This window comes from Gymnodraco acuticeps, unplaced genomic scaffold (assembly GCF_902827175.1).
Source record: "Gymnodraco acuticeps unplaced genomic scaffold, fGymAcu1.1, whole genome shotgun sequence".
In the NCBI taxonomy this organism is placed as follows: domain Eukaryota; kingdom Metazoa; phylum Chordata; class Actinopteri; order Perciformes; family Bathydraconidae; genus Gymnodraco; species Gymnodraco acuticeps.
Window position 1 is genome coordinate 1,919,131 of NW_022990235.1, and position 14,838 is coordinate 1,933,968.

General features: G+C 37.0%; 1 non-coding gene across 1 annotated transcript; it reads right to left on the reverse strand.

Moving 5' to 3' along the window:
• Positions 1–5,094: 5,094 nt before the first annotated feature.
• Positions 5,095–5,166, reverse strand: trnaa-ugc. The gene has a single exon. It is a non-coding gene; the product is annotated as a tRNA-Ala (tRNA).
• Positions 5,167–14,838: the final 9,672 nt, after the last annotated feature.

Here is a 14,838-nt window from a genome sequence, read left to right on the forward strand (position 1 = left end):
ACCAAATCTTACAGGTAAAGCCTCCATAAAACATTTGCAACTAAAAAATTAATTCTGTCAGCTGTCCATCACTACAGCCAGATTTTCGAAGAACTCCCCCACTGTAGTTTTATTGAAGGCTGTAGCCCTTCCCAGGGATGTTGCCTCCGGAGTTCGGACAGAGAGATGGCGACGTGCTAGGAACCTGCCAAACCACTCTATTCCTAAAGAGTAGAGAATTCATTATTATAAGATTTAGCTTTGTGGCAAGATCATTTGTTCTAAGTTAACCTACAGAATCATGTGACATCTTGCACACCCTAGCCTACCTGCACATTGTTTCTCTGTCCAATTGGCAGGGACAGGGATATTGTTTCTCTCTGCGTAAGACTAAACTTAACTTGTGCTTCATGGTGGGGTAAAGTGAGACACTGTCTCACTTTACCCCACAGCATTTGTCTCACTTAACCCCACAGCCACCATTTTAGAAAAAACAACATCTCTAGCAATTCAGGCTAATCTTCAACTAGCATCAATCACATGGTTTTATATGTTGGAAGTTCATCAACATGTATGATATAAGTTTTTCTACCTGAATCAATTTGCTTTGACACAATAGTTGATTAAGTTCATAGCAAGAAAATTTACTTTTACATGCAAAAAACACATTTTTGTGAAAAAACATACTTACCACAGCACCAGCACCAACTTCACCTTCCTGGCAAGGGGGGAATGGGAGGGGCTTGAAAACATAATGGTCACATGACCACAATTGTGTTCCGTTGCCTAGATACAGGGGGTGTCTCACATTACCCGATGTCTCACAATACCCCGCTCTCCCCTACCATTGTGCCTTACGATTTATCACTGGATGTGTATATCGAGTACACCATTGCACTTTATATGCTGCTGCTAATTGGCCATCTTTGTCTGCTCGCAGACTTTCCCATTGGTTGGGTTTTATTTATAAATCTCTGCTTGGGTTTGTTCCCTCCTACATTTGCACATATATGTGTCAAAGAGAAAGTCTATATGGCCTGCGCTCCCAAGATTTTATTCAGATGCTGGTCCCTACAGTGAGAACAAAACTGGGTAAAACAGCTTTTAGATATGCTGCCCCCACAGCTTGGAACAATGTACAGAAGGAGCTGAAACTCTCAGATGTAATCACTATGGGGGAATTCAGGTCCATCTTAAAGGACAGATAACACGACACCATTGGTCAGCCTGTCCTCCTACAAACAACGACCATATAGGTCGATTGTTCAGCAGCTAAATACGACCTAGAGTCACGTTTTAAAGTGTAGCACCTCTAGTGGTCGTGTAAGAAACAACATGCTCCTGTCGATTGCAAACGCTCCGGAGGGTCGTTTATTCACAAATAACCCTCTCTGGAAAATCCTAAATTGTGGAATAGTTTGGCCATTAAAATGCTTTTTTATTAGATTTCTAGCGAGAAGTGTATATTGTACTTTTATAATCTATGTCCAGTGGATGTGTAGGATCTACAGTTTGATAGATATACGAAGATGATTTGAGGTCTCGCCAGAAGAACGTGTACTGTATATGGGGCTCCATGTAAAGTTAGCATGGGTGAAAACAGTATTTCCGGTCTCGAAGTTTTCATAATAAAACCGGAAGTATTCCCCACACTGTCAAATTATTACACAGTGATATCTCCATACTCATCCACTAAAAAACATCAGTTTATCCTTAAGTTAGTTAATTACACAATATTGATTGGTTTAAATTGTGTACAATGCTTTTGTGTTTTTAACCTTCGATTCGGAGAAACAAATAGTTTTTTCGGAGTTTAGACACTACAGAGTTTCCGAAGACACTACACTACCCAGAATCCCAAGCTATCGTTTGGGACTACAACATCCGCCTTGCTTTACAAACCCTGTGATTAGCCCTCAAGCTCTGTGATTGGATGTTGGAGTGGCAGTGCGACAAGGTTACGCCGAGTGTCAAACAGCTCTTTGAAATGGAATGGATCGAACCACGCCAGACTATCCAAAACTGGACTTGGACGGGTCCAGCCCAGCCCTCCCCCCCAGAATTACACATGCTGGCTATTGTGTGTTTCGCAACATGTTCTATGGCACGTCTCTACTGGGAATTGTAGTTTTAAAAGACGTTTTCGTATTTCCCACAATTAGAAGTTGCCAGTATTAAACTGTATACATCCCTGGAGGTTTAGGGGATATGAAACACATTGGTGTAATACAATTTAAAACATATAATTAATACATGGGTGAAAATTGCTTGTGTCCATAATGGACAGCATTAATATACCCACATGACAGCTAAGGTCAGAAGAGCTTTATTTAACAGCTGGTCTTATGTCTGTGACCCCTCCAGTTGTTAATTGATAAGCCTGAAACATGCACTTGTCAAGGTTCGGATGCACATTTAGCAAATATGGCAGAAGCCATCGATCATCTTAAGTTAAGATACTTTATTGATCCCAAGTTGGGAAATGTTTTTGTTACAGCAGCATGTACTACTTTGTTCTACTCCACTACAATTCAGAGGTTAACCTGGTATTTTTACTCTACTACATTTATTTTTGTTACTTTGCAGATTCTGATTAATGATGTGAAATATAAACAACCCTTAAATCAGACTTTAGTTACACCTGAGTAAAATTCAGCCTTATCAGTTTGTCTGTTTTGCACATCCTCCTGTTAATATCTTTGGACGTCCTGCACTAAACTGTTTTATTGTAGAGATCACTACAGTATCTTCTTGATATTTTCTATTCTATATTTCTATCATTGACCCCTATTTTGTATGTAGGCTACTCTTAATATTTAAATGTTTTCATCAAATATAACTTATTCAACAACTAAATTCAATAACGTGCTTTAACCACTAGGAAATGCGGTTTAGACCAGCGGTCTAGTTAATAAAACATAATAATATCAAACATAATATGACTATTCACTTTATTGTGAAATTAAAACAGAACGGTAAAGGAAAATACAGTTTCAGTCTCTCGATGTGAAGCTTATGCATTGTACCATGAACTTGTAGACCTGTAACAGTCAACTGCATGAGGAGTTGGAAAGGTAGTTCAGAAAATCAGTAATATCTTTAAAAACTACAAAAAAGTCCCTTTCTATCAGCTGTGCACCTTTATGGTGTAAATACAGACTATCTACTAATTGGATCAAATATAAAAGTCAGCCGAATTAGTGTTGATACTGCAAGGAGACGTATTGTGTGAAAAAAAATGGAAGATGTTTTTTAATTGTTGATATATTTAAGGTCCACGTCACGTATTCAGTTTTGGCGGCATCTCTTCCAATTTGTCAAAAGGTCTTCTGATCAGGGCTCTATAAATAAATATCTACGGCAGATATGTAATATTTAATGCAGCCGAACCGTGTATTACAATGCCGTTATGTGATGACTTTCAAAGAGAAAAGCAAGAACACTCGGAATAAAGTATTATTTTATTTTTTTAAAATGTTTTCCGATTTCATATCACATAAACACCATATCCCGACGTGCATTGCGGCGTGATTTTAGCCTATCAAAACCTCTGAAAAAAAAAGTGTCTCTCAGAATCGAAAGAGAAAAACCTATGGGAAAAACACAAAAGCATTGTACACAATTTAAAACCAATTAATGTCGTATAATTAACTAGGATAAACTGATGTTTTTTAGTGGATGAGTACTGCAGATATCACTGTTAACTCATTTGATCATTGGTTTTATTATGAAAACTTTTTGCCAGTTTTGAATGATTTTAATAGTTTTGTTTTACTTCGCATATTGACTGGCTAATGTGCCATTTTATTTGTGTTTTACAGCTGTATTTGTCTGCCTGTCATGTCTGTGTTTTATCTGTTTGTAACTTTGTACATGCTGCCCTTCTTGGCCAGGTCGCTCTTGGAAAATAGATTATAATCTCAATGAGTCTTTTACCTGGTTAAATAAAGGATATATATAAAGGAAGAATTATTGTTTGACAAAAGGTATATAAAAATATGTTTGAAAATATGTATATACCTATATACAGTGGGGCAAAAAAGTATTTAGTCAGCCACCAATTGTGCAAGTTCTCCCACTTAAAAAGATGAGAGAGGCCTGTCATTTTCATCCTAGGTATACCTCAACTATGAGAGACAAAATGAGAAAATAAATCCAGAAAATCACATTGTCTGATTTTTAAAGAATTTATTTGCAAATTATGGTGGAAAATAAGTATTTGGTCAATAACAAAAGTTCATCTCAATACTTGTTATATTCAAGATTTGTGAACAATATTTGAGGAGAAATGGTTATTTTGTGTATATAGAAATATTTTAGATCTTTGAGTTCATCTCATGAAAAATGGGAGCAAAAACAAAAGTGTTGCATTTATATTTTTGTTTAGTGTATATGCAGCCTGTACTTTTTAATAAAACAGATTTTGAACAGAGTTTATGTATTTGTGATCATACTGTGTGACCTGCTTGTATGTATACTTACACAATAGGTGTACTGTTCTCTCTATTTGTTGTACTGTCTCAGTGTGAACATAGATTAAACAGCCAGCCAAACTCTTTTGAGAGCCAGGGAATGAGCAGCCATGCTCCTTTATTGACTCATTTGCAGTTCATTGACATTCAAATGGAGTGAAATTAAAAAAAAAGAAGTTACAAGGCACTTAATGATCTCATACATGCAAGTGAAACACACACAGATTACATGTATAATAGGGCATTAATAAGTGTTTTATAATGACTAATAAAGAGCCAATATACTGCTAATATGCATGTTAATTAAGAACCCAGTTGATGGTAAATGTGTGTACCTTAATATGAAGTTGTTTATTCTGTATTTGACATAATTGTTTCAATAAAAAATAAAAATAATAACTCAATATATTGAGATAGCTAAGTCAACATATTGAGATAGCTAAGTCAATATATTGAGAATATATTGACTTAGCTATCTAAATATATTGAGTTACAGGATTTTTTTTTTGTTTTTCCTGTGTCGCAAACAGGTTTCCATAGTTATCACTGTCACAGGTCTGTGGTGATAATGATTTGTTCTGCATTTGGGACTTGTACCGGTTCCCAAACCAAATCCCATCGGATTGCACCACTTCAAAACAAGTGGAGATGCCGGGGATTGAACCCGGGGCCTCATACATGCAAAGCATGCGCTCTACCACTGAGCTACATCCCCAGTTGCAACCAACAAGAACGTTACAGAATACACCACGTATTTACTCAAATATTAGACATTAATATTAGACAAACATATATTTTAGCTTTGAAAGTCAAGTCCAAGTCAAAGTCAACTTACCTCACCTCCACTCAGACATGTTATCACCATACGCACACCTGTAACTAGGTCAACAAGAGCTGCAACAAGAGGAGATTGCGTTCTTCCATTAAGGAAGAGTTCATTCAGCCAATCTTCATTTTTTTTTTAACGCTGCACAACAATGGAACTCAATCCCAGTAACGATTAGAGAACAAAACACCTGCAGTTTATTCAAATCTGATTTAAAAACATGCTTAGTGGAAAATCAGCTCTGTCAACACTGACACAATCTGCACTTTACAACGCTCTGTTTGTACACATGTGCCTTGACCTGTTGCTATCTGTCTGGTTTGTGAATAGGTATTTTGTTTAGTTTTTATGTTTTATATATGCTTTGATCATAATATAAGCATCTATGTTGAATGTTTTTTAACTGATTGTGTTTACCTGTCATTGGAAGTGACATATATTTTTTAGGATGACTTTCAACATCTGTCCAGGTACTGCAGATGAAAAAAAGCCTCTTGGCTAACTCTGGCACATTTACAGAAATGTTAATCAATCAATCAATCACTGTCCCTGTCATATAAACACAAATAAATAAAAAATAAAATAAACTTATGTTAATCTTTCAGTTTGTGTGTAGGCTACAGACAGATAGATCAAAATACAGTTTCCCACAATCCTGAATACAATAACAAAGAGTGTAAGGGAAACTTCTGCAGCAATGGAGAGTCAGGACTCAGAGAGACACGAGGAGAGTTGGAGCTTTGATGTCAAACACTGATGTTTATTTACAAGTATTGGCCGGAGAAATTCACATCACAAGTCACGGAGCAGCCAGAGGTTCTGACTGCCCGGTGGGTTGCCACATCAATTCAGCCTACCCTCTCTCTCTCGAATAGACCTTTTAACTAGTTTACAGAGAGTTAATCCACATATTGGGGAATGGTGTGTAAAACACTGGGAACACTGGAGATATCCCCGACATCTGGACTGCATTAGCACATTCCTTACGGGAGATAACAGACTCAGGGTTGGTCGTAAACGTCCCCCACACAGAAAAGGTTAAATATTTTAGGAGTAAGGAAGAATATTCTTTGACAGATTCACTCTTTTATCATTTATGATAACCTTAAAACTTAGTCTAATAATAATTTGGTCAATACTTAAATCAATAGGCGCCTTCAATTTGAGTGTGGTCTCACCGTACATCAATTAAATCACAAAGTAGATTAAGATCGAAACATTCAACCACAATGATTGATATAGACAACCATACTAGAAAAATCATCTCTCATCAATGTTTGGACCATCTTTTGTCAAAAGCACAATAATGAACACACATAAAACACAGATGCATAATAGCAAAACATCTATTTTAAAATAATTAAACATTAACATTTAACCATTAGTTAATCTCACTTATCAAACTATAAAATCAAAAACCAGCTTGCAGTTTAAAGATTTACTTCAAGGCAATCACTAGTCAAAAGCATGTTTAAACTCAAGATCATATGAGATCCAGCTAAGTATACAATTCACAGTTGTGATTTGATCAATCTGTAATCTGCAAAATTGCAGGTGTCTTCAATTTTAGGATTACTTAACGTTTACTTCATTACATAATTAAATCGAAAGACTATGGCATGATAACATAATTACATTACTTCAACTATCAATCATTATGTCATTTCAAAATCTGAAGGGAAGAATCAAACAATTCTCAAAATGTTTACAATCTGAAAAGGAAACGCAAATATCAAAGACTTTGGAAAAACCTGGAAAGGAAGGATTAAACATTCTTAAAACTTGAAAAATAATTTTAGGTCTGTCTGTGCATGGGTAATACATTGAAGAGTAGTGTTGTTAAGCCTGATGCTGGACAATTAAGGATATTAACATGATCTGCTTATAATAGTAGAAATATCTTATTATTCAATACCTTATAATCGGAAAATATCAATTAATTTATTTTGTTTAGTGTGGAAAGTGCAATCTGATCTGACATAAATATATTTATCACCCACTTATTTAACACATGTCTGTTCACTGGAATATAAAAAAACAATAATTAATTGTACATCTGTAAAACATCTGGTCATTCAATTCAAATGTTATCTTTGTACGAGAGCTGGAAGAACAGGTCCTCCCCTGACTCGTTCTCCTCCTCTTTTTATGACACAGAATGTCTGGTGTGTAAAGGCATCATGTTACTGTAGATTAGCACTGAGGTGCTGATTGGCTCAAACTCTTCTTCATCAGAGCGCCCATATTTCAACCCCACCCTCCAATTGCTCTGCTTTTGTGTGGCTCATTCAGTGAGCCCTGTATGATCCCCCAGTGAAAACGGAGGCTCATCTGCCTGCATTACATTCTGCTATTCTGCTGAGCGCAGGGCAACTGCGTATTCCAAATGGCACATCCAGGTGTCCCCCTGTGATAGGAGAGGTTAGGAAGACATTACAACTCCTCCAAGAAACAAGGAACCTTGTATTATAGAAGCCCTTGAAGCCTCCTCGCTCGTCCTGCAGGGTTGTACTGCTTGAGCCCACCGAGCAGAATGGTGACAAGAAGAACCCCCTCTAAGCAGAAAGGTGAAGTGAAGCATCCCATCTCATCAGAAGTTGAAGTGTAGAATCCTCTCATCTCGAACGACCTCGTGCTTCCTTGCCCGTGGCTGGGGGTGCCATCTGCAGCCGGAAAGTGTGACCCTCTCTCTCTGACCCCTTGGCCTTCAGAGCTATCCTAGTTATTGGGTTAACACATGTGTGATAGGGATGTTTTCCTGAGTGAAGACAACTCAAGCTAATGGATTAGCACATTATCATTTAATTACAAAAATAGGATAGGCCCCTCAGAATTATTTGGGGAGCGTTCCTGACACATGCACATGCATAAATGTAAGGTTTGTGTTAGTCTTTAACATTCAAGAATCATATACTCATCAGTCCAAAGCAGAGAAATTGTTATTGTAAGTTAAAGGCGAAGCTTGTCCCTATGGGATATAAACCCTCTTCTCAATGATTCTAAATGTTATATAATTCATCATTTACCGTTTTAATAAAATATTAGTTTAATCAGAAATACACTTTTCTCTTCCATAAAACATAGGTTTGAGAAATAAATGTTCCAATATAAAAAATAAATTACTCAATATAATTGACTCTGCTCTCCCTTTTCTTAACATATGTCACAAGAAATAAATAACTCAGGAGTCCATTTAAGCATGGTGTAGTTTATATCTATTAATTGAGAAGACTCAGTATCCACCTGTGTGGAGCTTACAAAAAACAATTGTGAGAAACAGATATTATGCAGGAAATGTATACCTTTGTTGAAAAAACAAAGCACATCTGATTTGGGGAGGAAAGCTCCATCCCTTAACATCCGAGTTACTACTGATGGCATAGCATGAATGGAATTGGGTGTCTGAGGGTGTCACTACTGAGAAATGTCAAACAAATTCAAAACCTTACATTTGAAAGCAGGTTTGCAGTCCTCCACTTAAGGGTGACGTTATCATTGGAAACAATAAAAGCTAATTGTTTTGATGTAGAATCTATAAATTGAATCGTTAGAGCAGAACAGAATGGTTGTATTGTAGCCTGAGTCCCGTGCCGCCTCTAGTTTTACCAGGTGGAAACATTGTCCATATAATATGAATACATGTAGAACTAGACATTAAGAGGCCCCTGACATTAGGCCTATTTCAAAAAACCAGTAGGGGCCTTTAACAAGCCCGCCAACTTACAGGCATCCTCTGCATAGCAATATGAATTACCTTAAAAAAAAAAAAAACCCACTCTGTGGTAACGAGAGTCATGTATCTGAACCAAATGCCCTAAGTGAAGCTGTTAGTCTCATACCGACTGACCCCAAGGGTTGGTGCGTGTGTGACAGGGGAGGCTTCCAAGTGTCAAAGCAGGAGGTCAAGCTTTCAGTTCAATGGCTCGGTGGGGGGAGCAGACCCATGTGGACAGTAATCAACGGCTGTAATGTTCAGTTTGAGGAGTGTCTTTCTCTCTGGGAGCAGGAAATGGTGTCCATTCTCGGATCAGACCATAAATGTCATGTAGAGCAGCCATAGCATCTCTGTGACTGCATTCAAGCCGACTGTAGCACGGCAGAAACTGGGATGACTTTTAGTGAAGCCGTCCAAGGCCATAGACAAAAATGGGAACCACGTACTAACAAAAGGGGACACAAGGTCAACAATGTCTCTCTTTACCTTTGGCCTGATTGTCAAACAAATTAGTGGGAAAATGTGGAACACTAATCCATCATCATGTGAAATTTTGAGTTAATTTAAATAATTATTTATGGTTGAAGTCAAATTAACATTAACATTAGAACTAAAGTCAGTCAAAATTGGACTTGCACGGATCAGAATCTAATCAATGCACCATTTCCCAGCTCTGTAATGAAAAGGACAACAAGATTAGGTACATTACAGGAGCGTTAAAACTCCCAAACATGCACACGTATCTTATTCTAGTAGAGATTAGAGGACAAGGTCTAAAGTTGTCAACGAAATTATCAAGTCAAAGTTTATTTATTTTATCTTATGTACCACAGTTAATTTAATAAATCTTGAATTACCAATAACTCTAAAGAAGACAACAATTGACAATGTGGATAAGGTGAATACTCATCCAAAGTGTGTGTGTGTGGTGTGTGTGGTGTGTGTGTGTGTGTGGTGTGTGTGTGTGTGTGTGTGTGTGTGTGTGTGTGTGTTGTGTGTGTGTGTGTGTGTGTGGTGTGCCTGCCCAAGGTTTAAAACATTTGGGACAGCAGTGAGAATGTTATGAGAAACAATTTGTTGCTTAGATTAAACCCGAAGGAAGCTAGACTGGAACATTTTAAATAAATCAAAACACTTGTACATTAATTAAATACATTTGACATTTAGCTTGAGCTGGGTTCAATACTTTTTTTTAATTGGGCTTGAGTAGAACCTTTACATGGATTTGGCTTGCAACAAAAGTATACTGATCTCTGTCTGTTAGGATTTGGAAGTCTCATGATTTATGGTGTGGACCTGCGAAGGAGAGGCCCTTGGAAAAAACATCCATCTTCGAACTGCAATTATTGATATTAAAGAGATTGCAACATATACTTCTTTAAAAAAAATTGCTCAATTAATTTAACACATTTATTATGCACACAATAAAAACTTCAACAAATATATTGATCCTGGCTTAACCAGCGACCTTGCTCTGTGTTCATAAGCTCAGTTTCAAAAACCTGTCAGTAGTTTAACAACTATTAGAATTGTAGTAATGTCTAGAGACCAATTGGTTGATACTAGAAATAATTGGAAACAGTTTAATAAATGTTAATCTATATTTAAAACTGTAATTGAACTTCAACTTATATTAATGATCTGATTCCAGTGGCCAGTTGGAATAGATAATCAAAAAGTTTCCATTTTGCAGCAAACAGCGCAAAAGGTTTCAATAATAATTAGTATTATGTCTGAGTCTAGTTGTCTATCTGCTTTGTTCGGAATGTGTTCAATACATTACGTTTTTTTATTAATTATTACATACAATACATAGATTAAGAATAAATGAAACAAATAATACAACATTGACCTAATTGAGCAGATTTTTTCTTTCTTTTTGCAACCCTGATGTCCTCAGGCAGGTCTTTACGACCAGCAGTGATGCCTCTGAGGGTCTCGGGGCGCAGGACGGTGTAAAGGAATATTTTGGTCTTGTTAAAGTATATAGAGTTTAGTGATTTGTCCTCGGGAATCTGTTCATATGGTTGAAGTGTATTCCTGCCTGTAATGTGATCCATAGCTTCTCAGGAAGACACAGGTCAAGAGGTCATCTGATGTCTTGTGGGGGAGAAGCTTGGCTCATGTGGGTTTCCAATGCAACGAGTCTTTGTCTCGACATCTGGCATGCATTAAAGGAAAACCCGCGTGTTTTAGGGCCCTCCTCTTCTTGTCTGTATAGTTGGGTGTTTGGCGCTTTTAGAGTTCAGAGTTTGCTGGTATCTTACAGGAGAACTGTGATATGCTGTGAACTCTCCGGCCGCTGAGGCTCTTAATAAATATCAGTGTATTGACAGGCGAATCCAGTTTCACTCATTTCATGATTGGCTCAACATTGCTGCAAAGAAGTTTTAACTTCACAATTGGCGTCACGAACGGTTACCAACAAATCGTCGAGCTGGTGAGTGTAATTTCAAATCTAATATTTGACATTGCCTCGCCAGACTCTGTGATTGACGGTATAAAATTACCTGTGGAACAGATAGATGCAATATTTTTGGTTTCCTCTGTGTGTGTGCACGGCAAATTTCGGAGAGACCTTAAAGAGGGCATCAGTAATGTGGAACTTCGGTTTAAAAGCAATGTAAAGATTTGTACTGAAACGAATCGCCGAATTCTGGAGATTTCAACGGTTTAACTAGTTAAATCAACTCGCCTCGAAATTTCCTGTTGCTGCTGCGGGTGGCAGGGTGTGGGTAATTCCCCTCCCCCCCCCCCCCCTGTGGGAGCAGCACACACGAGGATAAACACAGCACAGTGTCGTATCTTCTTAAATCGCACCATTATGAGTTTTGGAACTAAACAGAACTCTTATTAACGGGAAACGTGATACGAATATTACGTCACGCTGTGTTTCATAAACTGAGGGGTTGTTGAATTTGGCTGTTGTTAAAATAAAGGGTACTGAATTCATTAAAAGTCTCTGCTCTCCGGATCGGGGAGGGCAGAGCACCACTAAATTAGCATAGTGGTTGTTGATTGAGAATAATGTGGTTATTACTCTTCACAGATTCCGTTCTTAGAATTAATTAAATTAATTAATATCTCTGCTCTCGTCGGTTGAGCAGTTTTACCACTACATTTGCATAGTGGTTTTGATTGAGAATAAGGTAGTTTATTGCTCATCAACTGAATTAATGTTTTAACAACACAGACTTGTATTTTCTGATAATCACACCATAAGCTCAAGAACTAAATTGAGCTATTAAATGGGAAGGGTGGTGGCAATATTACATTCACACTGTGTTTAATAACTTACGGATATTGAATTGGATTTTGTTTAAAAAAAAAAATTTAAATTAAAAAAAAAAAAAAAAAAAAACAATAAGTAAAAATAAGTACTGATATTTCCCTACCCCGCTGAAGTTTCCCTAATTCGGATTCAAAATTAAAAACTGGATGAGTTTAGCTGTCACCTGATATTTGTTGCGGGTTCATGTTTGTTTGTATAATTGTTTCGTTTTGTTTGTATACCTGCCGTCTTGTGCATGTTTTGTAACAACTAATAAATGAATCAGTCCACAGCCAAGGTAAAATGAATCTAATTTCCGCAAAAGGAAAATAAATAGCAAAAAGCCTCTGTTTTACACCCGGGAACCTCAGAGGCATAACTGCGGGTCATCTGTCTGCTCAAATAGGTCAATGTTGTATTATTTGTTTCATTTATTCTTAATCTATGTATTGTATGGTAAAATGAAAATAAAATAACCTATGTATTGAACACATTCCGAAACAAAAGCAGATAAGACAAGACTTAGACACAATGGTGATTGAACCTTTTTGCACGATTGATGCAAAATGAAAACTTTGTCATTATTGTTTCCAACTGGCCACTGGAATCAGATAATGGATATGAGTTGAAGTTCAATTACAGTTTTAAATATAGTTCAACATTCTTTATTTAACTGTTTGAAATTATTTCTAGTCAAAATCCCCTCCTTTTCTCTACTCTGCTTGGTGCTGCAGAAGAAGAAAAATAAAAATAAAACGCAAGACACGAGGTCAGAGACAGGCGTGACCTCTGGAAGGAGAAGATAAGTTGAAGCAGACACAGCACTGCCTTGGGGGTTTTATGAGCTTGAGCACAAAGGAAGATCTAATTTCATTCAGCAGTCAGTTTTTTTTTTGGCAGAACTTTTGAGCATTTTTGAAAATGTCTTTTCTTGCCTCTGTGCAAGGCTTAGTCTTTCTATCTGTATAGCCACTGGTGTAAAGTAAACTAAGTTCATAAACTCCACAAGTCCTATACTTGGGCACAATTTTGAGATACTGGTACTTTATTTGAGTATCTAAAATGTTTTGCTGCTTTATTTTTCTACTCCACTACAGTTCAGTGGTACATGGTGTACTTTTACTCCACTACATGTATTTAATACCTTTAGTTACTTCACAGATGTGGATGAATGATGTGAAATATAACCAAGTGTTGATCAGATTTTAGTTCCACCTGGAGTAAATCCACCAGCTACCCTGCAGTATACAAAGTCATTCAAACTAGCTGCACCTTTACCAGCTTTGAGAACACTTTAATGATCAATCATTATAAAACATATCATATATATTATTCTGAAATAAACCAATCTGCACAACGACTACTTTTACTGTCGCTATTTTCACTATATTTTGATGACAATACTTTTATACTTTTACTTGAGTAACATTTTTGAATGCAGTACTTTTACTGTAACTTAGTATTCCTACACTCTGGTACTTCTACTTGTACTCAAGAACAAGATCTGAGTACCTAAGCTAACGTTAGCCAGAAACCTTCCATTTTGACACAAAGAACAATGGGGTAATTTCAAAAGTAATTCGAAGTAATTCACACAGCCTCTTCCCTATGGGAGGAGCAGCAGTTTCAGCTTCATTTAAATATGTCGTGCAGTAATATAGATGGATTTTTTTTTTTTCATCTCAAGAGAGAATGTGTATTTATGTTAGTATTTCAAAAATCTCCTGGGGGAGAATCCCCCCAGACCCCCTGCGGGGGTTGGGTTTTCAGCATGTCAACTCTTTCACTTGTGAGGAAATGGCAGGATTGGCTCCAGGTCGCTTTTTTTATTTACTACAAGACAAATGTTTTTATTTTATTTTAATTTCATACAGTTCAATTGGATTGAGACAGGGAAATATTCTAAACCTCACGCGTGGCGTTTCACTGACAAGGGGGCGATTAGCGTGATGCAATTACATTTCAAATACTGATTTGAGCCCCACCACTGTATGGGTTAGCCCTACCATAGATTACCCAACGCAAATATCGCAATACTCGGGAGCCGATAAGTCAATAAGTTGCTTATCGCGACAGGCACACAATAAAACAGTGGAAACAAACATGTGTTTGACTTTCATATTATTTAATGAAACTGTGTGCCCTTTATAGTCTGTGTCCAATATTGTGTATTTGTATATATATATTATATATATATATCCTAAATATATGCTAAGGTCCCGCTACGGACACGATAGCAGTCACTTCGTGCGCATGTGTGTAATTAAACCCATGATATCAAAATCTCACTCAGCCAGGTACCCAAAGTTAGCAACCCTGTCCATACCCCAATAATATTTTATTGATGACAAGTTTGCATCCCTGCCTGTTATCGTTTTCATCACGGAGCTGAAAAAAAAATGGTGTATTGATTACTGATCTGTGCAAGTCAAATTTGTTAACTGACTTTGGTTCTAATGTTAATTTGATTTCAAACCCATAAGTAATTATTTAAATTAACTCAACATTCCACATGATGGATTAGTGTTCCACATTTTTCCCCTAATTGTTTATGATTAGGCCAATGGTAAAGAGA